The sequence below is a fragment of the Nomascus leucogenys genome, chromosome 8 (assembly GCF_006542625.1).
Source record: "Nomascus leucogenys isolate Asia chromosome 8, Asia_NLE_v1, whole genome shotgun sequence".
Taxonomy (NCBI): domain Eukaryota; kingdom Metazoa; phylum Chordata; class Mammalia; order Primates; family Hylobatidae; genus Nomascus; species Nomascus leucogenys.
Window position 1 is genome coordinate 89,048,933 of NC_044388.1, and position 17,122 is coordinate 89,066,054.

At 41.0% G+C, this 17,122-nt stretch overlaps 1 protein-coding gene across 3 annotated transcripts in view; it reads right to left on the reverse strand.

Moving 5' to 3' along the window:
• The window catches only part of ZNF883 (zinc finger protein 883), a 47,410-nt gene extending 41,328 nt beyond the window's left edge, over positions 1-6,082 (reverse strand). For all 3 annotated transcript variants that reach the window (XM_030817636.1, XM_030817634.1, XM_030817633.1), the window contains exon 1: positions 5,985-6,082. The gene's annotated coding sequence lies outside the window, so the exon portion shown is untranslated. The remainder of the gene's footprint in view (positions 1-5,984) is intronic.
• Positions 6,083-17,122: the final 11,040 nt, after the last annotated feature.

Sequence of the window (17,122 nt, forward strand, 5' to 3'; positions counted from 1 at the left end):
TGCCTTTATGGGAAGGCTATCTGACCACCTGGATATAACCCACACCCTCTGTAAAAGTCAGAATGAATCTGGGAACAGGTTCTGTCAGGCCTCTGAGCCTAAGCCAAGCCATTGCATCCCCTGTATACATCCAGATGGCCTGAAGTAACTGAAGATCCACAAAAGAAGTAAAAATAGCCTTAACTGATGACATTCCACCACAAAAGAAATGAAAATGGCCTGTTCCTGCCTTAACTAAATGACACTGTCTTGTGAAATTCCTTCTCCTGGCTCATCCTGGCTCAAAAGCTCCCCTACTGAGCACTTTGTGACCCCTACTCTGCCCGCCAGAGAACAACCCCCCTTTGACTGTAATTTTCCTTTACCTACCCAAATCCTATAAAATGACCCCACCAGGCAAGTACCCCTCAACCCCTTCTCCTTCACCCTTAGTGGCAAGTCCTGCTTTTCTAGGGGGCAAGAACCCCCAATCGCTTATTTCTGCACCCCAACCTCTTATCTCTGCACCCCAATCCCTGATTTCCACACCCCAATCTCTTATATCTCTCTGCCCCAATCTCTTATTTCCGTGCCCCAACCCCTTCTCTGCTTTTCTGGAGGGCAATAACCCCCCACCCCTTCTCCGTGTCTCTACTCTTTTCTCTAGGCTTGCCTCCTTCACTATGGGCAAGCTACAACCCCCGACCCCTTCTCAGTGTCTCTACTCTTTTCTCTGGGCTTGCCTCCTTCACTATGGGCAAGCTTCCACCTTCCATTCCTCCTTCTTCTCCCTTAGCCTGTGTTCTTAAGAACTTAAAACCTCTTCAACTCTCACCTGACCTAAAATCTAAGAGTCTTATTTTCTTCTGCAATGTGGCTTGACCCCAATACAAATTTGACAGTAGTTCCAAATAGCCGGAAAACGGCACTTTCAATTTTTCCATCCTATAAGATCTAAATAATTCTTGTCATAAAATGGGCAAATGGTCTGAGATGCCTGACGTCCAGGCATTCTTTTACACATCAGTCCCTTCCTAGTCTCTGTGCCCAGTGCAAATCATCCCAAATCTTCCTTCTTTCCCTCCCACCTGTCCCCTCAGTCCCAACCCCAAGCGTTGCTGAGTCTTTCTAATCTTCCTTTTCTACAGACCCATCTGACCTCTCCCCTCCTCGCCAGGCTGAGCTAGGTCCCAATTCTTCCTCAGCCTCCGCTCCTCCACCCTATAATCCTTTTATCACCTCCCCTCCTCACACGTGGTCCAGCTTACAGTTTCGTTCCGTGACTAGCCCTCCCCCACCTGCTCAGCAATTTATTCTTAAAAAGGTGGCTGGAGCTAAAGGCATAGTCAAGGTTAATGCTCCTTTTTCTTTATCCCAAATCAGATAGTGTTTAGGCTCTTTTTCATCAAATATAAAAATCCAGCCCAGTTCATGGCTCATTTGGCAGCAACGCTGAGACGCTTTACAGCCCTAGACCCTAAAAGGTCAAAAGGCCGTCTTATTCTCAATATACATTTTATTACCTAATCTGCTCCCGACATTAAATAAAACTCCAAAAATTAGAATCTGGCCCTCAAACCCCACAACAGGACTTAATTAACCTCACCTTCAAGGTGTACAATAATAGAAAAAAGTTGCAATTCGTTGCCTCCACTGTGAGAGAAACCCCAGCCACATCTCCAGCACACTAGAATTTCCAAACGCCTGAACCGCAGCAGCCAGGCATTCCTCCAGAACCTCCTCCCCCAGGAGCTTGCTCCGGAAATCTAGCCACTGGGCCAAGGAATGCCTGCATCCCAGGATTCCTCCTAAGCCGTGTCCCATCTGTGCGGGACCCCACTGGAAATCGGACTGTTCAACTCACCTGGCAGCCACTCCCAGAGCCCCTGGAACTCTGGCCCAAGACTCTCTGACTGACTCCTTCCCAGATCTTCTCGGCTTAGTGGCTGAAGACTGACACTGCCCGATTGCCTCGGAAGCCCCCTAGACCATCACGGATGCTGAGCTTCAGGTAACTCACAGTGGAGGGTAAGTCTGTCCCCTTCTTAATCAATACGGAGGCTACCCACTCCACATTACCTTCTTTTCAAAGGCCTGTTTCCCTTGCCTCCATAACTGTTGTGGGTATTGACGGCCAGGCTTCTAAACCTCTTAAAACTCCCCAACTCTGGTGCCAACTTAGACAATACTCTTTTAAGTACTCCTTTTTAGTTATCCCCACCTGCCCAGTTCCTTTATTAGGCCGAGACACTTTAATTATCTGCTTCCCTGACTATTCCTGGAGTACAGCTAAATCTCATTGCTGCCCTTCTTCCCAATCCAAAGCCTCCTTTGCATCCTTCTTTTGTATTCCCCCACCTTAACCCACAAGTATAAAATACCTCTACTCCCTCCTTGGAGACCGATCATGCCCCCCTTACCATCTCATTAAAACCTAATCACCCTTACCCCGTTCAAGGCCAATATCCCATCCCACAGCATGCTTTGAAAGGATTAAAGCCTGTTATCACTCTCCTGCTGCAGCATAGGCTTCTAAAACCTAGAAACTCCCCTTACAATTTCCCCATTTCACCTGTCCTAAAACCAGACAAGGCTTACAGGTTAGTTCAAGATCTGCACCTTATCAACCAAATTGTTTTGCCTATCCACCCCATGGTGCCAAACCCATATACTATCCTATCCTCAATACCTCCCTCCACAATCCATTATTCTGTTCTAGATCTCAAACATGCTTTCCTTACTATTCCTTTGCACCCTTCATCCCAGCCTCTCTTCACTTTCACTTGGACTGACCCTAACACCCATCAGGCTCAGCAAATTACCTGGGCTGTACTGCTGCAAGTCTTCACAGACAGCCCCCATTACTTCAGTCAAGCCCAAATTTCTTCCTCATCTGTTACCTATCTCGGCATAATTCTTATAAAAACACCGTGCTCTCCCTGCTGCTCGTGTCTGATTAATCTCCCAAACCTCAATCCCTTACAAAACAACAACTCCTTTCCTTCCTAGGCATGGTTAGTGCGGTCAGAATAATTACACAAGAGCCAGGACCACACCCAGTAGCCTTTCTGTCCAAACAACTTGACCTTACTGTTTTAGCCTAGCCCTCACGTCTGCGTGCAGCAGCCGCCACTGCTTTAATACTTTTAGAGGCCCTCAAAATCACAAACTATGCTCAACTTACTCTCTATATTTCTCATAACTTCCAAAATCTATTTTCTTCCTCATACCTGATGCATATACTTTCTGCTCCCCAGCTCCTTCAGCTGTACTCACTCTTTGTTAAGTCCCACAATTACCATTGTTCCTGGCCCGGACTTCAATCCAGCCTCCCACGTTATTCCTGATACCACACCTGACCCTCATGATTGTATCTCTCTGATCCACCTGACATTCACCCCATTTCCCCATATTTCCTTCTTTCCTGTTCCTCACCCTGATCATGCTTGATTTATTGATGGCAGTTCCACCAGGCCTAATTGCCACACACCAGCAAAGGCAGGCTATGCTATAGTACAAGCCACTAGCCCGCCTCTTAGAACCTCTCATTTCCTTTCCATCGTGGAAATCTATCCTCAAGGAAATAACTTCTCAGTGTTCCATCTGCTATTCTACTACTCCTCAGGGATTATTCAGGCCCCCTCCCTTCCCTACACATCAAGCTTGAAGATTTGCCACCACCCAGGACTGGCAAATTAGCTTTACTCAACATGCCCCAAGTCAGATAACTAAAATGCCTCTTAGTCTAAGTAGACACTGTCACTAGATAAGTAGAGGCCTTTCCTACAGGGTCTGAGAAGGCCACCGCAGTCATTTCTTCCCTTCTGTCAGACATAATTCCTCAGTTTAGCCTTCCCACCTCTATACAGTCTGATAACAGACCAGCCTTTATTGGTCAAATCAGCCAACGAGTTTTTCAGGCTCTTAGTATTCAGTGAAACCTTTATATCCCTTACGGTCCTCCATCTTCAGGAAAAGTAGAATGGACTAAAGGTCTTTTAAAAACACACCTCACCAAGCTCAGCCACCAACTTTAAAAGGACTGGACAATACTTTTACCACCTTCCCTTCTCAGAAGTCAGACCTGTCCTCAGAATGCTACAAGGTACAGCCCATTTGAGCTCCTGTATAGACGCTCCTTTTTATTAGGCTCCAGTCTCATTCCAGACACCAGACCAACTCAGACTGTGCCCCAAAAAACTTGTCATCCCTACCATCTTCTGTCTAGTCATACTCCTATTCACTGTTCTCAACTACTCATACATGCCCTGCTCTTGTTTACACTGCCAGTTTACAGTTTCTCCAAGCCATCACAGCTGATATCTCCTGGTGCTATCCCCAAACCGCCACTCTAAACTCTTGAAGTAAATAATCTTTGCTGGCAGGACTATGCTGAATCTCCTTAGGCACTCTCTAATCAGATGTCCTGGGTCCTCCCAATTCTTAGACCTTTTATACCTGTTTTTCTCCTTCTCTTATTCCATTTAGTTTTTCAATTCATACAAAACCATATTCAGGCCATCACCAATAATTCTACACGACAAATATTTCTTCTAACAACCCCACAATATCACCCCTTACCACAAAATCTTCCTTCAGCTTAATCTCTCCCACTCTAGGTTCACACGCCGCCCCTAATCCCGCTCGAAGCAGCCCTGAGAAACATCGCCGCCCATTCTCTCTCCATACCACCCCCCAAAAATTTTTGCCGCCCCAACACTTCAACACTATTTTGTTTTATTTTTCTTATTAATATAAGAAGGCAGGAATGTCATGCCTCTGAGCCCAAGCCAAGCCATTGCATCCCCTGTGACTTGCACGTATATATTCAGATGGCCTGAAGTAACTGAAGATCCACAAAAGAAGTAAAAATAGCCTTAACTGATGACATTCCACCACAAAAGAAATGAAAATGGCCTGTTCCTGCCTTAACTGATGACATTGTCTTGTGAAATTCCTTCTCCTGGCTCATCCTGGCTCAAAAGGTCCCCTACTGAGCACCTTGTGACCCCCACTCTGCCTGCCAGAGAACAACCCCCCTTATGACTGTAATTTTCCTTTACCTACCCAAATCCTATAAAACGGCCCCACCCCATCTCCCTTCGCTGACTCTCTTTTCGGACTCAGCCCACCTGCACCCAGGTGAAATAAACAGCCATGTTGCTCACACAAAGCCTGTTTGGTGGTCTCTTCACACGAACGAGCATGAAACTTTCCCTGCAGAGTACAAAGTGAAAGGCCACTTACATTCCTGTCTCTGGTCACTGGTCCAATCTCACAAACCAGAAACTGGGCTAACTTTATCCTCCCATGATGGGTGGCACTGAGTACACCAGCCCCTTTGTTAACAATAATACTTGTAAAGCATATACAATTTTTTGAAGTGCATTCACAAATTCCACCTCAAAGAACAAACAATTGCTCTTCATCGCCCGCAGAGTGTAGGGAATCAATTCCACAGTTCTTAGAGACTTCAGAAATTTACCAGTAAAATGAAACAAACTATCTCTAGAGAGGAGGTGAGTTTCTGAGGAAAGAGCAAGAACTGGATGTCGGGAAACCTAAATTCTAGTTGGCACTAAATACCTATATCACGGTTTTCTTGCAATTCCCAGGTCTACCACCAAGGTCTGGGGTGGTTGCCCCTCCCCAGATAAACTGCCCCCCATCACAGTCAAAGCAAGGCCCAAAAGCTCTGAGCTCTGTTCTCATGACCCTCCAACCCAGAAGAGAACCCAAGCCCCTGACTGTTAAGGCTGGGATGAGCAGACAGGGCTTTGCCTCCTCCTCACCCCGAAGTGGGATGCTGGCCCAGGTCACCACCAACCACCCCTCCACTGCAACGTGAACCAAATACCCAGCCTGAGCTAATCGCCTTTCCTCCGCCCCCGGCCCGGCCAATGCATTCTCAGGCCTCTCCTGACCCGCCCGAATGGTTGTGTTTGAAGCGGACCTCGCTCCTCACCTCCCATACGAGTGCAAAGGTCGGGAAAGAAAAAGCTCACCTGCTCCACGGAAAAATAAAGAGCACGGTCGGGCGATGTGGTTCCCAAGCCAGGAAGTACGCCTGCGCACGCGGCCAACAGGAACTACATTTCCCAGCATCTTCTGCAAAGGGCGCCCGCGAGCTACGTCTTCCACCAGTGTCTTTCTAATGCTTCGCGGGTTGCGAACGTGCATCTTTTCCATCGTTGTTTACATGAAAAGAACAAAAAAACAAGATTTTTTCGTTTGCTATAAACAACTGTAAATCCAAAGAGGTGCAAAGTTTGCGTTAACAACACCCCTGAAACAAAAGTAATACCTATTCACTATATTAATAGATGATTTATAAATAACCCTTTATTCAACAGATACAAAACCAAACTACCCAGATGGATTCATTGCGGAAATATTTATTAAAGCAGTGATTAATATTTTTTAGCATTCTAAAAGTAAATCTGTGATTTATAGCTAGCTTCTTTGTTATGAGTGTGTGTTGAGGGGGCGGGGGGGGTGGGGTGGGGGGTAGGGGCAGAGACAGAGGGCAGAGAGAGAGAGAGAGAGCAAGCAAGCCCCAGAGAGATTCCATCAAAGAATGAGGTCATACTTTTGGGGTAAATTTTTTTCTAGCTTTTTTACTTTCTATTAGGAACTTAGGTTATGATCACTTCAGTGCTACCAAAAATAGTGTACTGATGAACATCCTTGTAGAGTAATCTGTTCCCTCGTCCACATCTGTTCTTGACAAAAACGTCCAAGAAACGAATATAATGAAGAGGGAATATGCATATCTAACTTTTTTCCTAAACAAACGCATGTAGATTGTAGATAACAGAGAACAGAGATAAGGAAAAAGAACAAAATTAAAGTCAGATAAAAGTTCACTCCAAGATACTCCCTATTATATATTTAAATATGTAATTTCTATGCATATATATACAAATTCTGTATAATTACATATTCTCAAGTATAAAACTATACATACTTTAAAAAATTGCTTTATTGGGCTATGATTGATATAAATGTACACAGTTAATATACACAACTTGATGTGTTTGGAGATAAGTATATACCTGTGAAATCATCAAGCCATCATGCCATCCATCCCATAAATTCATCTATCACTTCCAAAAGTTTCCACCCCTTTGATCTTCCCCAGCCTTTTGTGGTAAGAACACTTAATGTAAGATCTACCCTCTTTAATTATTTTTAAGTATGTTATTGTGAATCGTAGGCTCTTTATGGTACAGAAGACATCCAGATCTTATTTATTTTGTATAAATAAATACTGAAACTTTGTACTGTTTGACCAAAACCTGCCCATTTCTCCCTCATCCAGCCCCTCCACCATTTTACTTTCTGTTTCTATGTATTTCTCTATTTTTGATTCCACATATAAGTGAGATTATGCAATATTTGTCTTTCTGCACCTAACTTATTTCATTTAGCATAATATCCTCCAGTTTCATTCACAATGTCATAAATGACAGGATTTCATTATTAATAAGGCTGAATAATATTCCATTATATGTATATACCACATTTTCTTTACTTGTCCACCAATAGATATTTAGGTTGTTTCCGTATCTTGGCTATTGTGAATACTGCTGCAATAAACATGGAAGTGTAGATATCTCTTTGAGATCCAGATTTCCAGTCCTCCGGATATATACCCAAAAGTGAGATTGCTGGATCAAAGGGTAATTCTATATTTACAGGTACATTTATATTGATTTCCATAGTGGCTGGACCAATTTACATTCCTACTAATAGTACACAGGGTTTGTTTCTCTACATCATCTATTATGTATTTATTTTTACAATAGCTATTTTAACAGAAGTATGGTGATATCTCATTGTGGTTTTGATTTGCATTGCCCTGATTACTAGTGATACTGAGCACTTGTTCATATACCTGTTGGCCATTTGTATGTCTTCTTTGGAAAAACGACTATGCAGATGCTTCACCCAATTTTAATTGGGTTATGTGTTTTTTGCCATTGATGTGTAGGAATTCCTTTGTCAGGTGGATATTAACCCTCTGGATATTAACCTCTTAGTAGATATATGGTCTGAAAATATTTTCTCCAATTCTGTTGGTTGCTTTTTTATCTTTTTATTTTGTTGTTTCTTGCTGCGCAGGAGGGTTTTTTGTTGTTGTGGTTGTTTTTTTGTTTGTTTGTTTGTTTACGGAGTCTCACTCTGTTGCCCAGGCTGGAGTGCAGTGGCATGATGATCTCGGCTCACTGCAACATCCGCCTCCGGTTTGAAGCGATTCTTCTGCCTCAGCCACCTGAGTAGCTGGGATTACAGGTGCATGCCACCACACCCGGCTAATTTTTGTATTTTTAGTAGAGATGAGGTTTCACCATGTTGGTCAAGCTGGTCTCGAACTCGTGACCTCGTGATCCACCTGCTTCAGCCTTCCAAAGTGCTGGGATTACAGGCGTGAGCCACTGCACCCGGCCAATGCAGGAGGTTTTTAGTTTGCTGTAATCCCACTTGGTGTAATCCCAATTTAGTGTCATATCCAATAAATCATTAGCCAGTACAATGTCTAGAATATTTTCCCCTATGTTTTCTTCTAAATGTTTTATTGCTTCAGGTTTTATGTTTAAGTCTTTAATCCATTTTGAGTTAACGTTTGCATGTAGTGTAACATAAGGGTCCAGTTTCATTCATGTGGCTATCCAATTTTTCCAACACTATTTATTGAAGAGACTATCTTTTCATCATTGTGGGTTTATTTCTGAGCTCTCTATTCTGTTCCATTAGTCTAGATGTCTGTTTTTATGCTAGTCATATACTGTTTTGATTAATGTAGCTTTGTAATATATTTTGAAATTAGGGAGTGTGATACTTCCAGCTTTGTTAGTCTGGCTCAAATTTTCCTTGGTTATTTGAGTCTTTTGTGGTTCCAAATGAATTTCAGGATTTTTTCTGTAAAAAAGAATGCTATTGGGATTTTGGTAGTGATTGCACTGTATCCATAGGACACTACTGGAAGTATGAACATTGCTATGCTTTGAATCTTTGTCCTCTTCAAAACTCATGTTGAAATTTAATTGCCATTGTGACAGTATTGAGAGGTGGGACTTTAAAGAGGTGGTTAGGTCATGAGAGCTGTGCCCTCATGAATGGACTAATGCCTTTATCTATCAAGAAAGTGCGGTTGCCTTCCTTTTGCTCTTCTCTCTCTCTCTTTGCCCTTTTGTCATGTGATGCCTTGCATCATGTAATGATATAGCAAAAAGGGCCTATCCAGATGCTGAAACTTGGATACTGGACTTTCCATTTTCCAGAACTGCAAGACAACAAATACCTGTTCATTATAAATGACCAAGTCTATGGTATTCTGTTATAGCAGCACAAAATAGGCTAAGATAGATGTTTTAACAGTAGTAATTCTTCCAATCCACAAATACAGGATGTCTTTCCATTTATGTGTCTTTCAAAGTTTCTTTCACCAATGTTTTGTAGTTGTCCGTGTCTATGTCTTTTATTTCCTTGGTTAAGTTTATTCATAAGTATTTTATTCTTTTTGATGTTACTGTAAATGGAATTGTTTTCTTAATTTCCTTTTTGAATAGATTATTGTTAGTGTATAGAAACACAACTGATTTCTGTATGTTGATTTTGTATCCTGCAAATTTTTTTGTATCCTGCAAATTCAGTAAAGAATTTCTTGTTAATTCTAAGAATTTTTTGTAGACTCCTTAGAGTTTTCTATATTTGGGCATACCTTATTTATTGTGCTTCACTTTATTACACTTAGCAGATAATGCATTTTTACAAATTGAAGGTTCGTGGCAACCTGCACTGAGCAAGGCTATTGGTACCATTATTCCAACAGCATGTGCTTGCTTGATGTCTCTGTCACATTTGGGTAATTCTCACCATATTTCAAAGTTCTTCATTATTATTATATCTGTTACGGTGATCTCTGGTCAGCAATTACGGATGTTATTATTGTGATTGTTTTGGAGTGCCACAGACCATGCACATATAAGACAGACAACCTAATCAATGTTGTGTGTGTTCTGACTGCTTCATCTACTGGCCATTCTGCCATCTCTTTCTCTCTCCTTGGGCCTTTCTATTCCCTGAGATAAAATAATATTGAAATTAGGCCAATTAATAACTCTATAATGGCCTCTAAGTGTTCAAGTGAAAGGAAAAGTCACACATCTCTCACTTTAAATCAAAAGCTAAGCCAGGTGTGGTAGCTCATGCCTATAATCCCAGCACTTTGGGAGTCAGAGGCAGGAGGGTCACTTGAGTCCAGAAGTTTGAGACCAGCCTGAACAACATAGTAATATCCTGTCTACAAAAATTGTTAACGATTTTTTTTTTTTTGAGACGGAGTCTCGCTCTGTCGCCCAGGCTGGAGCGCAGTGGCATGATCTCGACTCACTGCAAGCTCCACCTCCCATGTTCACGTCATTCTCCTGCCTCAGCCTCCCAAGTAGCTGAGACTATGGGCGACCGCCACCATGCCTGGCTAATTTTTTTTTTGTATTTTTAGTACAGACGGGGTTTCACCATGTTAGCCAGGATGGTCTCAGTCTCCTGACCTCGTGATCTGCCCACCTCAGCCTCCCGAAGTGCTGGGATTACAGGCGTAAACCACCACGCCTGGCCAACAATTTTTTTAAAAGCTAGCAATGATTAAGCTTGGTGAGGAAGGTATATAAAAAGCCAAGAGCAGCCAAAAGCTAGGTCTCTTGTGCCAAGCCATTAGTCAAGTTGTGAATGCAAGGGAAATGCTCTTGAAGGAAATTAAAGGCGCTCCTCCAGTGAACACACAAATGCTAAGAAAACAAAAAAGCCTTATTGCTGATATAGAGGAAGTTTTAGTGGTCTGCATAGAAGATTAAACCATTCACAACATCCCCTTATGCTAAAGTCTAATCCGGAGCTAGGCTCTGTCTCTCTTCAAGTCTATGAAGCCTGAGAGAGGTGAGGAAGCTGCAGAAGAAAATTTGGAAGCTAGTGGAGATTAGTTCATGAGGTTTAAAGAAAGCAGTGTTCTCTATAACATAAATGTGCAAGATGAAGCAGCAAATGCTGATGTAGAAGCTACAGAAAGTTATCCAGGAGATCTAGCTAAGATGATTGAAGGAGGTTGCTACACCAAACTATAGATTTTCAGTGTGGATGAAATAACCTTATACTGGAAGAAGATGCCCTCTAGGACTTTCTTAGCTAGAGAGAAGTCAATGCCTGGTTTTAAAGCTACAAAGGACAGGCTTACTCTCTTGTTACAGGTTAATGTAGCTGGTAACTTTAAATTGAAGCTGATGCTCATTTAGCATTCTAAAAATCCTAGGGCCCTTAAGAATTTTGCTAACTATACTCTGTGCTCTACAAATGAAGCAAGAAAGCCAGGATGACACTGGTTTATAGCACGGTTTGCTGAATATATTAAGCCCATTGTTGAGAACTGTTGCTCAGAGAAAGATTCCTTTCAAAATATTACTGCTCAGTGACAATGAACCTAGTCACCAGAGTGCATGCCTGTAATCCCAGCTTCTCAGGAGGCTGAGGCAGGAACCCGGGAGGTGGAGGTTGCAGTGAGCCAAGATCACACCATTGCGTTCCAGACTGGGCAACAAGAGCAAAACTCTATCTAGGAAAGAAAAGAAAAGAAAAGAAAAGAAAAGAAAAGAAAAGAAAAGAAAAGAAAAGAAAAGAAAAGAAAATTGTTCTATCGTAAAGACACATGCATGCATATGTTCATTTCAGCACTATAATAGCAAAAGACATGGAATCAACCTAAGTGCCCATCAACAGTAGACTGGATAAAGAAAATGTGGTACATATATGCCATGAAATACTATGCAGCCATGAAAAAGAATGAGGTCATGTCCTTTGCAGGAATACTGATGGAGCTGGAGGCTATCATCCTTAGCAAACTAATGCAGAAACAAAAAAAACAAATATTGCATGTTCTCACCTTTAAGTGGAAACTAAATAATCAGAACACATGAACACATAGAGGGAAACAACACATACTGGGGCCTACTGCAGAGTGGAGGGTGGGAGGAGGGAGAGGATCAAGAAAAATAACTTATGGATACTAGGCTTAATATCTGAGTGATGAAATGATCTGTACAACAAACCCTGATGACATGAGTTTACCTATATAACAAGCCTGCACATGTACCCCTGAACTTAAAATAAAAGTTAAAAAATTTCTCTCAGCAATGTTTTATAGTTTTCAGAGCTTATCTTCATTAATTTACTCCTAAGTATTTTATCATCTAACATGCTGTTGTAATTGGATTGTTAAATTTTATTTTTTAATATTTTATTTTTAATATGTAGAATACAATTACTTTTTTATTTTTTTGAGACAGAGTCTTGCTCTGTTGCTCAGCCTGGAGTGCAGTGGTGCAATCTTGGCTCACTGCAACCTCCCCTTCCTGGGCTCAGTGACTCTCCAGTCTTTTGTTTTGAGACAGAGTCTCGCTCTGTCACCAGGCTGGAGTGCAGTGGCACGATCTCGGCTCACTGCAACCTCCACCTCCTGGGTTCAAGTGATTCTCCTGCCTCAGCCTCCCAAGTAGCTGAGACGACAGGCGTGCACCACCAAGCCCAGCTAATTTTTGTATTTTTGGTAGAGATGGCATTTCACCATGTTGGCCAGGATGGTCTCGATCTCTTGACCTCATGATCCACCCTTCTTGGCCTCCCAAAGTCCTGGGATTACAGGTGTGAGCCACTGTGCCCAGCGACTCTCCAGTCTTAACCCCCTGAGTAGCTGGCACTACAGGTGCAAGCCACCAATGTCTGGCTAATTTTTGTATTTTTTTGTAGACATGGGGTTTTGCCATGTTGCCCAGGCTAGTCTAGAACTCCTGAACGCAAAGCAATCTGCCTGCCTCAGCTTCCCAAAGTGCTGGAATTACAGGTGTGAGCCACCATGTCTGGCTTACAATTGCTTTTTGTATATTGGCCTTTTACCCTGGGAACTTGATGAATTTATTTATTAGTTTTGGTTAATATTTGTAGATTCCTTAGGATTTTATATGTCTATGATCATATCGATGTGAATAAGTAAGTGTTACTTTTTCTTCCTTCTCAACTTGTCTGCTTTTCATTTATTTTTCTTCTCTTACTACACTGGCCAGGATTTATATTACAGTGTTGAATAAAAATGAGAACAGATAATTTTTTTCTGTTTTTGATCTTACATACAAAGCAGTAACCAGAAAACTGATAGGGTAGAAAAAAAACTTACTATCTCTTGTTCATTTGTTCAGAGTTTTCATCATGAATAGATGTTGAATTTTATAAAATGTTTGTATGCCTCTATAGACATAATTGTGTAAGTTTTCGCATTACTTTATTATGCTGAATTACATTATTTTCACAATTAAATTAAAAACTTGCATTTCTGAAATGCCATTCCAATTAATCAGAACAATTCTACATTTTATGTATTAATGGATTCAATATACTAATTAATGTACTAAATTCTGAAGAATTTATAAATCTATAGTCATCCGGGATATTGATTTGGAGGTTTTCCTATTTATGATGACTTTGGTGTTGCTTTCAGGATAATACTGATTCACTAAAATGAGACGAAAAGTATTTAATTCTCTTCTACTTTCTCAAAGAGTTTTTATAGGATTGGTATTATTTCTTCCTTAAGTATTTGACAGAATACTCTAGTGAAGCCATCTAGACCTGGAGTTTTCTTTTGGGGAAGATTTAAAATTACTGCTTCAATTTATTTAATTGTTATTGGGCCACTGAGGCATTCTATTTCTTCTATACCCTGTTTTGGTAAAATATTTTTAAAGAAAATCTTCCATTTCATCTAAGCTGTCAAATTTCATAGTCTATATTGTTTGCTTTGTTTTACATGCCTTCAAAAAATGCAAACATGATTCTTAATTTAAGACTTCTATGAAAACAGGTCACTGGACCAATTCGGCCAGTTGTCTGACCCCTGTTCTACTTCACTCATTTGTGCTCTTATATTTATTACTGATATCCTCCTACTTAATTTTGGTTAAATTTGTTTGCATTTTTCTTTCTTCATATGGTGGAAGCTTACAAAATTGATTTTAGACATTTATTCTCTTCTAACAAAACATATAAAGCTATAATTGTTTTTCTAAGCTGTGCACCAGGGCATCACAATTTTTTTGTTTTTTTATTTCATTTCAGTATTATCCAAACATTTTCTGATTGTCTTGTGATCTTTTGACTCATGAGTGATTCAAAATTGTGATTTTAATTTCCACATATTTGAGGGCACTTCAGTTGTCTTTGGGTTACTGGTTTTCAGCTTAATGCTGTTTGTTCACAGAATAGATTCTGAATCTTTTCAATATTTTAAAATGTATTATGACTTTTAAAAAGTCATTCAGAAAATGGTCTTACTTGTTGAATGTCTCATGTGTACTTGAAATAAGGTATAGTATGCAGATGTTGAGTGGAATATTCTATAAATGTCAATTAAATGCATTTGATTTACCTATCTGGTAAATCACCTTCCTGCTGACTTTTCGTCTACTTGTTCTATCACTATTGGGAAAGAAGTGCTGAGCTCTGTAACTGTAAGTCTGTCTGACTCTAATTTATATTCTGTCATTTTTTTCTCTTTATTTTGAACCTCTTTGATTAGGTGTAATCACCCTTAGTTAGGATTGCTAGCTATGTTTTTATGAATTAACCATTGTCTGTTTTTGTCCCTGGTAATATAGTTTTTTTTAAAAAATAATTACCTTTATTATTGCTTTCTCTCTCAGTCTCTCTCTCTCTCTCTCTCTCTCTGTGTGTGTGTGCATATGCATGAATGTATGCATATAGATTCAAATTTTCAAATTAGTGTTTTGGGTCGCTTGCTTTCAGCCTGAAGAACTTCCTTTATTATTTCTTGTAAGGTGGCTCAGTTAGCAATGAATTATCTCTTGCATTCATTTTTGAAAGATAAATGTTTTATGTTTTGCTGGATATAAAATTCTTTTTTTTTTTTTTTTTTTTGAGACAGAGTCTCGCTCTGTCGCCCAGGCAGGAGTGCAGTGGCGCAATCTCGGCTCACTGCAAGCTCCGCCTCCTGGGTTCATGCCATTCTCCTGCCTCAGCCTCTCCAAGTAGCTGGGACTACAGGCGCCCGCCACCAAGCCCGGCTAATTCTTTTGTATTTTTAGTAGAGACGGGGTTTCACTGTGGTCTCGATCTCCTGACCTCATGATCCGCCCGCCTCAGCCTCCCAAAGTGCTGGGATTACAAGCGTGAGCCACCGCGCCCGGCCGCTGGATATAAAATTCTTAGTTGACAATTTTCTTCATGAGGCAGGGTCTTGCTCTGTTGCCAGGTTGGAGAGCAGTGACATATTCATGGCTCACTGCAGTCTCAATCCCAGGCTCAAGAAATCCTCTCACCTCAGCCTCTCAAGTAGCTGAGACTACAGGTGCACACCACCACATCTGGTTAATTTTTAAAATTTGGGTAGAAATGGGATCTCACCATGTTGCCCAGGCTCAAGCAATCCTCCCATCTCAGCCTTCAGAAGTGTTGGGATTATATGCATGAGCCACCGTTCTTGGCCAACAATTCTTTTAGGACTTTAAATGTGCCATCCCACTGCATCGTAGCCTCCATTTTTTTTCTGATGAGGAGTCAGCTGTTGATTTTATAAGCGCTCCCTTTTAGTGGCAAGTTGTTTTTCTCTTGTTGCTTTCAATATTTTCTCTGTATTTCAACATTTTAATATAATTTACCTGGATGTATTAGTTTTTGCACTGCTATAAAGAACTACCTGAGACTGGGTAATTTATAAAGAGAAGAGATTTGATTGACTCACAGTTCTGCATAGCTGGGGAAGATTCAGGAAACTTACAATCATGGCAAAAAGGTAGAGGGGAGGCCAGGTGTGGTAGCTCATGCCTGTAATCCCAGCACTTTGAGAGGCTGAGGTGGGCAGATCACGAGGTCAGGAGTTCAAGACCAGCTTGGCCAACATGGTGAAACCTTGTCTCTACTAAAAATATAAAAATTAGCCAGGTGTAGCAGTGGATGCCTGTAATCCCAGTTACAGGGGAGGCTGAGGCAGGAGAATTGCTTGAACCTGGGAGGCGGAGGTTGCATTGAGCCAAGATCACAGCACTGTATGCCAGCCTGGGTGACAGAGCAAGACTCTGTCTCCAAAAAAAAAAAGAAGTGAAGGGGAAGCAAGGCATGTCTTATATGGTGGCACAAGAGAGAGAGTGAGGGGGTAAGTGCCACACTTTTAAACCATCAGATCTTATGAGTACTCACTATCACAAGAACAGCATAGGGGAAATCCACCCCATGATCCAATCACCTCCTACGAGGTCCCGCCCTTGACACATGGGGATTACAATTCAAGTTGAGATTTGGGCAAGCCAAACCATATCAATGGGTGTAGTTCTCTTTGCATGTATCCCTTTTGGAGGACATTGAGTTTCTCAGGTATGTATTTTAATGTTTTTCATCAAATTTGGGAAGTTTTCAACCATCATTTTTTTCATATTTTTTCTTTCTCTTCTCTTGTCCTGAAATTTTCATTTTATATATGTTGATGTGCTAAATGATATCCCACTCTTCTCAGGCTGTGTTCATTTACCTTCACTCTTTTTTCCCTCTGTTTTCTGAATTTCATAATCTCTGTCACTCTATCTTCAAGTTCACTGATCCTTTCCTCTGCCAGTTGAAATCTACTGTAATCACAACTAGTGATTTTTTTCATTTAAATTATACTTTTCAACTCTGAAATATTCTGCTTATTTATAATTTTTGTCTCTGTTGATATACTGTATTTGATGAGGTTGTCATAACATCCTTCACTTCTTTAGGTATAATTTCCTTTAACTATTTGAGCATGTTTATAATGGCTGATTTGAAGTCTTTGTGTATTGTCTGACATATGTGTCTTCTCACAGTTTCTATAGCTTGCTTTTCCCCTGTGTATGGGTTACATCATTCTGATTATTTTCATGTCTCATAATTTTTGTCAAAAAGTAGATGATTTAGATAATATGTCACAGCAAGTTTAGATATGGATTCCTCCCAGGGTTTGCTGTTTGCTTGTTTACTTGTTTACCAACTTGGCCAGACAATTTTAGTCAAAATATTTCCCCCATAGTGTGAAGTCTCTGATGTAACTTATCAGAGGGTTCAG